General features: G+C 33.6%; 1 protein-coding gene across 8 annotated transcripts in view; it reads left to right on the plus strand.

The window, feature by feature from the left end:
• Nucleotides 1-13,717, plus strand: part of FOXP1 (forkhead box P1) — a 666,111-nt gene that overhangs the window by 299,047 nt on the left and 353,347 nt on the right. For 7 of the 8 annotated variants that reach the window (XM_039330816.1, XM_039330828.1, XM_039330827.1 and 4 more), the window contains one exon: nt 2,325-2,389. The gene's annotated coding sequence lies outside the window, so the exon portion shown is untranslated. Of the gene's footprint in view, nt 1-2,304; nt 2,390-13,717 lie in introns of those variants that run through there. The other variant, XM_039330818.1, reaches the window with a different exon arrangement.

The raw sequence follows: 13,717 nt of genomic DNA on the forward strand, positions 1-13,717 counted from the left end.
CTCCCCCCAGCTTCCCAGAGCCAAGTACAGGGTTATACAAACATATTAAACATAATCTATTTAATTTTGTTAATTATACAATAACCAAAATCATACTAACCCTTAACTCTCTTCAAACTTTAACATCATAATTTTATAAACAAATCCATTACTCATAAAATAAATGAAATTTTGTAATTCCATATTTCTTCTGAACATATTCTATCCATCTTCTCCATACAATAACATATCTCTCTTGTGAATGATCCTTTAAATAAACAGAAATTTTAGCCATTTCTGCTAAATTAGAAACCTTAAATACCCATTCTTCTAAAGAAGGCAGAGAGTCTTTCTTCCAATATTGACCCACCAATAATCTTGTTGCTGTTATTAAATTCAAAATTACAAAAGTTTCTTTAGCATCAAAATCCACAAAAATACCCCCCAAAAATAATTGGGGAGTAAACTTAATCTTCCTCTTAAAAACCTTTTGAATGTTCCACCAAATCATAATCCAAAAGGCTTTAATATTTTTACAAGTCCACCAAACATGAAAATAAGTTGCATCCAAGCTACCACATCTCCAGCATTTAGGCTGAAGTTTCGGGTACATACAAGACAACTTTTTAGGATCCAGATGCCATCTATAAAACATTTTATAAAAATTTTCCCTCAAATTTTGGGCCTGCGTAAATTTAACATTGCTAGAAAGATATTCTTGAGGAAACCAATTTTTAACACCATGACTATTGTCTTTGATGCTCTATTTTCCATTCCTCCCTTCTGTTATTTTATACTGAAAACAGTTCAGGAAACTACTCTAAAGCTTCCTTATGAAGATCCACGAAACAGTGATTGCTATTTGACCCCAATCCTCTCCTGTCCATAAGTCCAAGGAAACTATTACTGTAATACTTTTTCATGTTGCCTCATTAGTGGGTTGTTTTGTAGAATGCAATGGTGCTTTTGCAAGCTTTGTTGAGTTTTCCAGTTTTTGAGTAAGTTTGATCTGGTAACAGTTAGTCATACCTAAGTCATATATATAGATTATTACAGTATATAGGACCCTGCTTGTAAGAGTATATGGAAGCTACAATCATTTCAAAAGGTAGCCACTACTAAATAGTGCCCAATATCAGGATTGTACTAACTAGCAATTATGTTCTATGTCCAGATCAAGAACTTGCCTTAAGTTTTAATCTACAGACCTGAATGATTTGAAATTCTAATTCTTATTGCATTATTGAATTGTCCAGTTATTAAAAATGTATCTAGTTTGAGCAAACTAAGAGACGTATGCATTTAGTATGGGTCAGTTGCATATCCTTATTCTTGTTATCTAATTAAAAGAGGTAAAACAAAGCTTTGTGATAAAAAGGTGGGGTATGAAGGAGGTATCAAGGAGAAGTTGATAATATGCACATATTATAATATGCATGTATTATCAGAGGAGGCCAAGCAAGGAAATTCCGTCAGGCAAGAGGAAATCAGCTTCTATCGTATTAGATATATTTTCAATGAACTTATAGAGTGGCCCTTATTTAAAATGTTCTGAATTGAAACAATTGTACAGGAACCAGATTAAATCGCTTGATTTTTATAAAAAAATAAAGTTGTACCCAAAATTAGTATTGTCTGTCAAATACCTTCTCCTGAATGAAGTCAAGGTACCATTATTGGTTTATCTTTGTGGCAAATAAATAGTGTCTGACTTATACCCTACAGGAATTAGAAAATCGCCGAACATCGTGTTTTTTTAAAGCTTACATTCCTTTTGCATAAGAGAGAATGAATAGTTTACATAAAAGGATGTGGATATTATAATCAATTTGTTGTGTAACTCAAAGCAATGGTAGTAGCTATAATAAATAAATAATAAAGCGTAATCTGGGGAGGGGTGAAGAAAAGCAACGACAACAAAAATAAAACCCCGTAAAGATAAAAATAAAAGAATAAAAAGATAAAAGAATTAGACTCGATACATGGATACAAAGAGATGAACCCCAAAGTAGCCATATCTGTGAGAAGAAAGGAATTGGAGTAATATATTCCTTAAATGAAAATAAATGGCTAGCCAGCAAGATTAGGAAACTTTGTGCTAAAGAACAAAGTGGGTCTCATCTTCAGAGTTTTTCTTTGCTCCCAAAGACTGTTTTGTTTGCTGAACAAAGCTTCTCAGCGGCTGGTACTGATAACTGTCTGTCTTGTGACAGTCAACTTTTATTAGCTCTCTCTGAAAATCATTCACCGTTAAACACAGTTGGATTCATTTGTTATTTTGTTTACATTTGCTCTTGTTAATGGTGCCAATGAAAATATCTTTAGTGTTGTCATTTTTTCCTCAGGGTAACAAGAGTGACTTTTGGGGTCTGCTGAACCTGAAGATTGCTTGACAGAAGCTTCTGAAAAGGTAAATTAAAAAAAAAAACGCCATATTTTTTCTTACCTGGTTTTGATTGCATTTTACCTTGCTGGTCTGCTTGTCCATTAAAGCACCTCCTCGCACAGACATCTACAATGTTTAAATTTCCTGACATTCCTATTTGAATCTAGGAATAAAATGAGCCTGAGAGCACCAATATGATAAAAATCAAAATTAGTAGACTGACCTACAATTGTGTTAAAACCATACTTATTAGTGGAATGTAGACTTTTGTTTGCCTAGTAAGCAAATTTAAGTTTGTTATGAGTAATGGCAGAGTCTTTTCCGCTAGAAGAAGCAGTGAGTAGGATGATTGGGTTGTATTCTAGAAGAAATGCCATTTACTCATTTCAAGCAAATTTACATAGGAGAGTAGCCTAAGGCTGAAATCCAAGGAACATTTGAGTCAGAGAAACTTTGATTTAAATCAACAAGTATTAAGATCCCAAGTTAATCTGGTACAGTAGGTTGATTCCTGCATTTCACAGCTATTTTTAAAAGTACTTGATGAGAACTAGAGTGAAGCTAATGATGCTTTAGAACAGACATGTCAAACTCACGATGTCACGTGATGTCACGCAACGTATCGGGACAGTTTTGCCATTGCTGGCAATGGGGTGGGCACAGCTTCCATGTGATGCGTCCAGCCCGTGGGCCGGCAGTTTGACATCCCTGCTTTAGAATATTCCTATTTGATTTCTCTCTAATTTTGGAATACTTTTAAACCTGTTTGTTGTAGGTGCGCCTCTTGAATAGTTAAAGATTAAGGTCTTTGTCTTGGTAATTGTATCAGCACTGTCTAAAGAACCCTATAGTTTTTTCCATTTTGCACATGCAGAAATATTTGCTTTGGGAGACACTACCTAAAAGTAAGCACTGTTGTTGTTCTGTTTTGCATTGGATCTTAATATAATATGAAATGCTAAGGAATTTAGATTATATCACAGGAGGAGCCATCTTTGGAAGTCGGTGAGAATACTGGATATTTTCTACAAAAGGCTTTCTGGTAGATGTGGTCAGAATAAATGCTGTTGAAGTTACTGCTTACCATCTGATAGACTTTAATACATTTTTTCACCATACTTTGCCTTCAACTTGTTCAAATAAATGAACAAAAAAGGCAAGCAAACAAGGAACTTGATAGACAAAGAAGAATATGTCCATCTGGGCATCATGTTGCCTCCTTATGTTACATTATTATATGTTGTTTTGCATATATATGTACTATTCTGCACTATATTGTATTATACTATACTTATTACAGAGGCCAACCATGAACCAGAGACATCTGTATATTATATAGTATTTGCTACAATTTAATTATAAATATGTGATATAACTTTTATAATATGAAATATTTATTTTGGAAATATCCGAAATAATATCTTTATATAAAGAATAAATATAGGATTACTGCTTGAGTTTTATGTTGAGAAAAATGTTATTTTGAGAGCTGCTTCTTCAAAATAATATGGTGAGAGTTCACACAGTTACTTTTCCATAATAGGAAAAGGATGATAAATTTATCATCCCTATTTTGGTTTACATTGTCACTCTGGTTGAAGTACTGATTGATTTAATTGTTGGTAAGTGACATCAAGGTTTTCAGTAGAATATGAATTGTTGATAAATTTTATAAGTGGAATATATTTAAAATCAACGGTAATTATGGAATGAACAATAAAGATTGTCATGCAATAAGGTATTCAGAAACCATATTTTTTGATAGTTTCCATTTTGCACTAAAGGAACCACTTTGAATTACTATTTCCAAGTTTGACTAACTATGAAACTTAGGTGATTCAACTTGAGTAAATGACTGTAGAGCAGAACATAGAAGTCAGAATGGAGGACAGTTCAGTTGCTTGCTTTATGCAAGCATGTGTCATTTCTCTGATGCATGAAAGGGAAAACACTGTCAGAAAAAACAGTTGACAAAATCTTAATTTCAGCTGAGACCTGATATTCAAACTAGCTTTTGTGAGTTCACCCTGCTTTTTAGGTTCCTCTTTGGGCTAAAGTAGCATAGATTATTGATTGATCGATCGATTAAGTATATGCACTCAAGCTGGTATCAATTCTTAGTGACCATATAGATTGAATTCCTCTATGACAAACTCTTAATAACCTGGTCTTTCAAGTATTCTAATTGCTACCCATTGCCACTGTAATTTGATGTATCTTTGCTGCTGGCTATTTTCTCTTTCTTTCAGGCATGGATGGTAAACACTGAATGTTCAGAGCACCTTCACACAATTAAAGCACATAAAATAGTTATGTACAGGTGGTCCTCAATTTCAACAGTTCATTTAGTGACTGTTCAAAATTATGACACTGAAAGAAGTGACTTTTTACCATTTTTCACATTTATGACCATTGTAGCATCCCCCATAGCCACGTGATTAAAATTCAGATGCTTGGCAATGGATTCATAGTTATGACAGTTGCAGTGTCCCAGGGTCAGAAGGCAACCTTCTGACAAGCAAAGTCAACGGGGAAGCCAGCTTCAGTTAACAACCGTGTTATTAACTTAACAATTGCAGTGATTCACTTAACAATTGTGGCAAGAAAAGTCATAAAATGTGCAAAACTCACTTAACAAATGCCTCACTGGCAACAGAAATTTTGGGGTCAATTGTGGCCAAGGATTACCTGTGTAGAGAGAGATTATCATGCAGTAGTCTCATTCTCTTTAGAATGGGACTACAGCATGATGTAGCTCCATGAGAAAATAAATACGTGAGGGTGCTTAACACAACATCAGTACTGTCTCTTCTGATTTATGTAGTAACTTTTCTAGATTTGTGACATATTTCCTCTCCTCCCAACCATCTGAAAAAGCCAGGTACTAAATTTGGTACATTGTAAATACAGAATGAGGTGCAACTCATATTAAATTGATATATAAATTTCTGTCTTCATGCATTCCCCTCAAGTCCTTTCTGGCTGCCTCTTGTAGCAGGAGCACAATGATATAATGGACAGAAGGAAGAAGGAAGAAGAACCACAACCAAGGCAACAGTCAGATAAAGTTGGAAATGTTAAGGAGGAAAACTTAATTGGAATATATGGTGTAGGAAACAGGAATGAAGCAGGAGTCAGACTTAAAAGTTTATCCCATTCCAATGATTTACACTGTTTATAAAATAATCCCTATATAAATGGACATCATCAGATATCCAGACAACTTAAAGAGACTATATTATTGGTGTAAGGAAAAGTTACAACAGAAAAGACATAGCCAGGGGCTGGTTGTGGAATAGATCATCTGCTTAAGAGCAAATTCCAAGTCAAGCTAAAAACAAAAGAAGAAAGCCAACCAATGTCCACTGTATGATCTTGAGCTTACACTCACCATTTTCAAGGTAATATCAGGAATCACTTTGAAGCCTTGAAGCTCATTCGTATGGAACTAGAACTGAGGGATGAAATCAAAAGAAATTTATTGAGGATGAATATAAAAAGAGACTGCCAAAGAGCAAGACACAGAAGAAAGCTAACTAACAGGTAACAGGTACTGAAAATTGCCAAGAAGAAAAAAGAAGCCAAGGCCAATGAAAATAAACAAGAAGAAGCTTACCAAAGAATTTTTAGAAGAGACCAAAAACAGTATTACAAATAAATATATATGCAGACATTTAAGATGGAAACAGATCAGGAAAAACAGCTGAAGTTTCCAAAAGTCAGAAGGAAGTTCCATTGGACCACATTGGACAGATAGTAATTGATTAAAAAGATTAAAGGAAGATGGCTTTAAAATTGGAGAAGAAACCTCAATAACCTATTCTATGATGATGATCCTACTCTGATAGTTGAAATGATCGGTACGCTCCAGTAACAAAAATCAAAAAGCACAGAAAAAAACTGAAACTAAGATTAAGAGTAATCTAATGAGAACAGGTACAGCAACCAGTTTCATGGATTGATATTGAAGACACTGAAGTGGTGGAAACCTCAATCTGTTTTTAATCTTAGTCCTTGTTTTTACAATTATGCTCTAGTAATGAAAATCAAGGAGCACAGTGAAAAAAATATTAAGATTAAATATAAATAAGTCCAAACTAATGACAACATGTACAACAACCAATCTTAGAACTGACAGTGGAGACACTGCAGTAGTGAAGACTCGTGAGAATATCATAGATAACCAAAAAAATAAAGAAATGAACAACAGAATAAATAAATCCGGAATAGTCACTTGAAGCAAATATAACAACTCAAATTATCTTATTTTGCCTATGTTCTACAAAGATTTGGCTCCTTCAAAAAATTCATACTAGAAAGGTGTAAAGAAAGAAAAGGAGAGCTCCACCAATATGAAGAATGGTCTATGTTTTAGTGGTAACCGGTGTACTGTTGACAGATTAAAGAGCAAGCTGGGACTGATCATCCCAATGAAGGTCTGCCAAATTGATGGCACATAGTCGGTCTTTCATACACATATTCTTTGTTCGCTTCAATTGGATGTATAAAGCCACAGTGAAGTTCATTGTTGAAATGATTGATTCAGTTAGAAGCCGGAAGATTCAAGCCCATTTGGCAGGAAATGTATGGATGCTGCTAAGGAAATAAATACTCTGTTAAGGTAGTTCTTCAGGGTTTTTTTGCAATATTTTTTATGTATTTTGGGATGGAAACACTATGAACCCTATGTAGAAACTCATCTTTTTAAGAGTTATGTTTGTGTAGGAGTTTGTTATATAAAATGAGTGAATTTGTCCTGCGTATAACAAGCTTCTCTATAGAGGTAATCCTCAACTTTTGAGCATAATTGAGCCCAAAATTTTTGTTTTGCCCCATTTTATGACTTTTCTTGTCACATTTGTTAAGTGAATCACTGCAGTTGTTAAATTAGTAACATGGTTGTTAATTGAAACTGGCTTCTCCGTTGACTTTGGTTGTCAGAAGGTCACCCCCAAAAAAACAACCCAAAACAAAATACAGGACCATGGGACATTGCAACTGTCATAAATGGGAGTCAGTTTTCAAGCATGTGAGTATAAATCACATGACCATGGGGATGCTGCAACAGTTGTAAGTGTGAAAAATGTTCATACGTCATTTTTGTCAGTGCTGTTGTAACTAAACGAACGAAGTGTTGGCACTAAGCGAATTATTATAAGTTGAGAACTATCTGTACAGTTTATCTATAAGCAAAATCATGAAAGTGGATAGATGTTCACCATATATTTAAATATAACTAATGTGGAATTATTTTTGTCATTATTCCAATTTTCATACTTAAAACGTATGGAATTTTATATTTTAATTTTAAATTTCACAAGACACTAACAAACTAGCAGTATGAACTAAGATTCCAGAATGCACTTTTAAAAGTGTGCTTTTTTTCAGTGATAAATAGAATTGACTTCTGGATGTATTGGAATCTTACCATTTAAGTACGTTCTGTGCAATTTTTTAAATCTACATTACGCTGATTTTGTATTTTCCTTATTCTGTTTCTACAGTCAGGTGTTCGCAAAATAATTTAGATTACATTGCTTATATTACTTCATTATTACTCCAGTTTTCATATAATTTGGGAATAATAGAGCTGTAGTCAAAGTTATTTGGAATTCACAAAGTTGAGAAAAGTCTGGTCTTTTCTAGATGTATCTGACTTTTAGAAGATTAAATATGAATGTTCAAGAAATGATATGTGGATATCGCTTGTTTGCTTGCAGCTATACAAAATTCACTAGGCAATAATGTAACGAATTGAAAACATAAATGTAAAACAAGAATGATAAAAAATAGTGAACAAGAAAAACAAGAAAAAGCACAGCAAGATGTTGAACAATAGTGAACCAGAAGAAAGAGCACAGATGAAGAAGAATACTAGTCAGTATCAAAATGAGTTGGGAAGTACCTTAATTCAGGTACTAGATGAGTTTCATTATGTGTTGGGTGGGGGAGAGCAAACCTAACAGACTAGTCAGTGGATACGGAAGGAACAAGTTCACAAAGTATTTTATAACACCACAGTAATTCAAATCAGATATTACCAAAGCATGCATGGGTTGCTGCAAGATTATCGTTGTCCAAATGGAGCTCATAGTTGTTCTATCAGGCTAAACTAATAAAAGGTTTTCAAAGCCATCAAAGGTGACTATGACAACAATTGATTGAAAAGTAAAATGTGAATTTTTAGAGGAAATGCAACTCTTTCCAAAGTAAGAAGAATACTTCGAAGCCAAATATTAATTTATCTTTGTAAGGGATTAGGTTTAAAAGAAGATAAATAACAGATCAGTCTAATAATAAACTACCACAGGTAGTCCTTGATTAACGACTACAACTGAGCCCAAAATTTGTGTTGCTAAGCGAGACATTTGTTAAGTGAATGCTGTCCCATTTTATGACCTCTCTTGAAACAGTTGTTAAGTGAATCATTGTAGTTGTTATGTTAGTAATACGATTGTTAAGTGAATCTGATTTTCCCAATGACTTTGCTTGCCAGAAGGTTGCAAAAAGTGATCACATGATTCAGGAACAGTGCAACCATCATAAACATGAACCAGTTGCCAAGGTCCAAATTTTGATCATGTGACCACGGGGATGCGGAAACTGTCATAAGCGTGAAAAACGTTCATAAGTCACTTTTTTCAGTGCCATTGTAACTTCAGATGGATTGTTTTAAATGGAGGACTAGTGTATTAAGTAGTTACCCCTTTCTTCTTGCAATGATGTTCCTTCTGAAATTTGTGACATGCTTACAATTACCAGCATTGGTGAAAGACCCACCACTTTGTCCTTTCCTGTATGAAAGTTGTATGTATAGTGACAAGTTGTACATTGAGTAATTTCCTCATTTAGCCACTATTTGCAGTTATTATTGTGATGAAAAAGTAATTTTACGACCAATTCTTGCATTTGCAACCTTCACATGGCTGCAAAGCAAAGGGAAGCTGAAATAAAAGTGTTGTCACAGTTTCACCTTCTCATTTGCTTTATACATAAATGTGTTTTTTTACTATTTTAGTCTATGATTAATACTTATTATTTTCATTGGTTGTAAACTGCTTTTATATAAATGACTAAATTATAGAGTTGCTTCAAACCCAATACTGCTTCAGATCTTACCTGAATCACATTAAACTATTCAGAGGACTAAATTCTGATTGAAATTGAAATTGAATAAATAAAAGCTTTATGACATCTCTTGGGCAGCATGGCAGAACAATAAATAAAGAGATTTTGGACCTACCAATAAAGGAGAATATTTACAGCTCAGGTTGAAATGAGCTTTGTTGTTTACTTGCAGATGTTTCATTACCCAAACTAGGTAACATCATCAGCATTGATGATGTTACCTAGTTTGGCTAATGAAACGTCTTCAAGAAAATAACCAAGCTCAAAGAGCACCAAGGTCCCCTAATTTTGGAGCTAATCTTTTAATTTTTATTTTTCTTGTCCCTTTTTTGATACAATTTGATGAAATGTATAGAATATTTAACCTCTCCTATAGAGATTAAACCAACTTTCACATTGATAGATGCCAAGGGTTTTTCCCCATGCTTACCCATGTAATGTCTATGCAGACTGCAGTTGCTCTAGGAGGTCCTGTCTAATTATAGATGGTCAAGTGTAGGTGTTTTAGAGCTGTGCTCCTTTCAATTTCTTTTTTTAAAAAAAGAAAAGTCCCCATGACTTTATTAGAATGAGAATCCCACCCTCAGGTGCTGTGATTGGACTACCTCTGATGAATCACTTCCTGTGGATCTTTAAACCACTTCTCTTTTTATCTCTTTCCAGGCAAATGCTGTTTTTAGAGCTGTGCAAAGCATTTGAAAGGGGCCCTTCATAAAGTGCACTGATGCAGAGGAAGAGTCCCTTCTCAAAATGTGAACGTAGTCATGTCCTCAAGGACAATTGTTCAAATGCTGAAAAACAGTTTCCTAGTTATTAGCACATCCCCTTAGGCACCAGTACTTTGTAAACTATCTCTTTTGAATGTCTTTTGGGGGGGGTCCATTTTTTTTTTTTTTTTGGACAGTCTCTTTCTGAGAAGCTGAGAAGCTCTGTATTTTTCTCCAATTCTTATGAAAATTCAAGTTGATTCTGTAATTTTGGAAGTCTGATTTCAACTCTGATTGGTCCAAATGTTAAATTTAGAATGCAGAATTTCTCAGAATCCAGTACTTAACTCTTAGTAACTACTATTTCAATATTTCCATCTTGAATTGATTGAGAGTAGAATTGCCCTCATGCTTTTTTCAGTGTATATAGCACTTAATAATTTGTATTAGGGCTGGAAATTTACTGGCTAACTTTCATCCTGTAGAGAATAGGCACTAAACCTACAGGAGTAGATAATTGTAATGGAAAAGATGAGTGAATCTAATTTAAGTGATGCTATTGACATTAGAAAGTTAAATTTGAGCAGTTGAGTTTGAGTTCAATAGCTTTGATTGCCTTGTTTATGATGAACCCTATTTGTGTGTTACTGATTGTTCATTAAAGTAGCATGGTCGTTCTTTAGATGCTTATAATAACCATTTGATACTCCTAAATCTTCTGATTGTTTAAAAGAAAACTGATCTTCAGTATAAAAAGAGGAACAAACATTTAAGAAGCATTTTCTTTCAAGTTATTTCTAAATTTGAAATATTATTTTAGTAAATTCCTTCTCTTCCCCCTCTCCATTCCAAAATAATTATTTAAAAGTATCTACCAGCCAGCCAAATTTGAATAATGTTAAGTCTTATGTAGTTCAGCAGATGGAACAATTTACTGCGTGTTTTTTTTCCAATGAAACCAGAGCTAAAAATTAGTATTATTGACTAAAGTTAAATCCGTGGATTCTGAGTTATTTCTTTACTGATCTGTCTTCATAGTAAAACACTAATGTCAAATACCAAGTTTCTAGTAAAAAAACAACATGTTTAACAATACTGTTAAAGTCTTCATACATAACAAGATTCTAATTTCATGTAACAAATTTAATAAATATTTAAATCTTTGGTTGCTTGCACATAAAAGACTGAAAAGAACTACAAAAATATCTCACTAAATTTGTAAATTATTGATGAAAAAGTACTGGTGTGATAGTGGTTATTCGAACCTTTAAAAAAATTTAATGGGGGAAAAACGCATAAGAAAGATTCTATGAAGTTACGCATAATATACATTTTATCATAGCTAAATATGATTTGACATTTTTGTTTAGCAAAATCTCTGCCAAAGATTACAACAAATTAATTTGTTGACCTGAATATAATCAACGTTCTGCATTTTTATGTTGACTTTTTAAATTACTAAAGGCTTCTATGAAACTATATTTCTGTTAAGTCTTATGTAGTTCAGCAGATGGAATAATTTACTGCATGTTTTTTTTCCAATGAAAAAATTGGAATTAGTATTATTGACTATATCAGGCCTACGAAAGTTAAATCCATGCATTCTGAGTTATTTCTTTACTGATCTGTTTTCAAAGTAAAACACTAAAGTCAAACACCAAGTCTCTATGTTGACTTTTTAAATTACTAAAGGCTTCTATGAAACTATATTTCTGTTTTTGTGTCTGTTTGTGTGAATTCCAATTTGTTGTTTGTTTTGAGAATAGCCATTCTAAGTTTATTTATTTAGCTTATAGAAATAGATTTGTCTATTGTTTGGGGGGCTGCTGTCTGTTTTTGATAAACTTGAAACAAAACTTCTAAGCAGAAATTAGTTTGTGGAATAAATCCTAGATTAAGGATTTAAAGGATTAAAGAAAAAAATCCGAATTCTTTTTCATGTATTTTTTGTAGTATTATGAAGAATTGACCAAAAGTATGTAATCTTCGTTGAATTTATATATTGTTAATAACTTGTATAATTGACTCAATTTTATCAAAGATTATAATTCAGTTTATTTGTATTGGTTTTCATTTAATTTATCTTTTCTGCAAAACAGAGTATCTTAAACCCATATTTTTCAGTGTTATTTAAAAACTTGTTGGACCTTTCACATTAAGAATTGAAGCTTGGAAAATTCTTAGAATAAAAGACACTTGTTAATCATAAGATCTCTGGAAAAGATAAAGCTGCTTTAAAGAATGTCTGACAAGTGCTGTGTTCATGATCTTGCATGATCCAAAGTACCTTTTTTAGAATCAAATCTGAATCATTTCACAGCTGTAATCTTTTATCGTAAAATGTAATGGAATGTTAAGTTTGTTCACTTAGTCTGCATTATCAAAGGTAGTTTCCAAGAAAACTTTCTATCATATAAAAAAGTTATAAAAAAGGCATGGCAGGCCAACAAAATTTCAAATGTCAAGTTATAATAATGTACACCCAGGCATGCACACTGTACTAAACCATAAATGATTGTAGACATGCATTCTTCAGTACTATTATTTGATTCAAGATAGTTTATTTATTTGCTAAGAGGTCATATTTATTCTGTTTACTTTTGGCCTTTTTTCATATCTTCTTCAAAGTTTGTTAACATAAAATAAAAGACATTTTTATATATGTTGATACTGATCCATATATAGTGGCATGAGAACACCAAGCTGCAATTTTTGTTGCTGTTTGTCAGAAAATAGTTTCACAAATGTAAAAGTTATGTTTAATGCATGTTTGGCTAAGGAATATTTGGCATGTGATTATGGTTCTCCTATAACTGTAGAACACTGTTCACCCATATCAAGCATACTATTTTTTCATCACAATTTTTTTTAGATGTGTGTCAGTTTCTTTCAGGCTCGAAATCCTAAGTCTCCTTATCAGGGTTAATTCAGAATTTCATGGTATTTTTCCCCCAATAGTGTAGTGGTCCTATGGCTTACTCATCTACAACACATTTTTTTTAACAAAGAAGTGAAGCTGCAATTTTAGATTTTTGTTGCTGTTTGTCAGAAAATAGTTTCACAAATGTAAAAGTTATGTTCTCCAGTACAGGAGATGGAGAATCCACCAATGGGTTTTCTCTGTCTGCCTGCTCTTGAGACCAAGTAGCCAAACTTGACACGCCCCCTAGGAGATCCAGTCTTAACTTGGTCTCAGCTCTTAAAGACGTATCAGGTTTGGCTCTCAGCAGATAGCAGGTTAGAAAACTCCATTGGTGAATTCTCTTTCCTTTATTTAGACCCAAAATTGAATAAATATAATTGGAATCCTTTCAAAAAATTTCCCCACAGCCAATACTAATCCCACCATGAGTCAGGAGTGTGGGGTGGGGGGGAGGTTGTGTTTTAAACAGCGCTCCTAATTTCCGTTCCCCAGGGCTCTGGGGGTGGAGGAAAGGTTCACAGGGAGCTACCAGGAAACACCCAATTCCTTAACTTCCCCCCTCTTTCCCTCCTTTCCTTTCCACCTTTCACCTTG

The sequence above is a fragment of the Crotalus tigris genome, unplaced genomic scaffold, assembly GCF_016545835.1.
Source record: "Crotalus tigris isolate CLP2741 ecotype Arizona unplaced genomic scaffold, ASM1654583v1 scf7180000024432.2438137, whole genome shotgun sequence".
Lineage (NCBI taxonomy): Eukaryota > Metazoa > Chordata > Lepidosauria > Squamata > Viperidae > Crotalus > Crotalus tigris.